This window comes from Tupaia chinensis, unplaced genomic scaffold, assembly GCF_000334495.1.
Source record: "Tupaia chinensis unplaced genomic scaffold, TupChi_1.0 Scaffold140531_1, whole genome shotgun sequence".
NCBI lineage: Eukaryota > Metazoa > Chordata > Mammalia > Scandentia > Tupaiidae > Tupaia > Tupaia belangeri.
In genome coordinates, this window is record NW_006200406.1 from 1 (window position 1) to 494 (window position 494).

A 494-nucleotide genomic window follows, 5' to 3' on the forward strand; every position below is an offset into this window, starting at 1 on the left:
TATTTATTCATCACCGAATTGGAGCCAGCACCAAGGACCCTATGCCCAGTATTATATTAATCAGTTAGGAAAGAGCCATGGATATTTTATGACTTATGGTAGATTCCGGAGAGGGTATGTCTCCAGTGATGTATACATATCTCTAATTAGCCTGCTTGCAATGGCTATTTCTGGATCATATCTTTCACAATTAGAGCTCTGCTCCCAACAGACGTTTTCCTAGTAGAAGAAATAACCCTTACTTGTGTGAAATAATGCTTTACAGTTTACAAAATACGTCTTATAGTTACAATGTATAATATAAAGTCACATTTGCAAAGGAAGTCTTGGAAGCAGAGGGCTCTGGAATGCCTTCCAAAGTCACATGGAGTTAGAGTCAGAAGAGTATTTCAGACCTCATTTATATAACCCAGAATTTCCTCAATAAATTACAGATAAATCATGACCCTTTTTTTTTCTTTTCTTTCTTTTTCTTTTTTTTTTTTTTTTTTGGG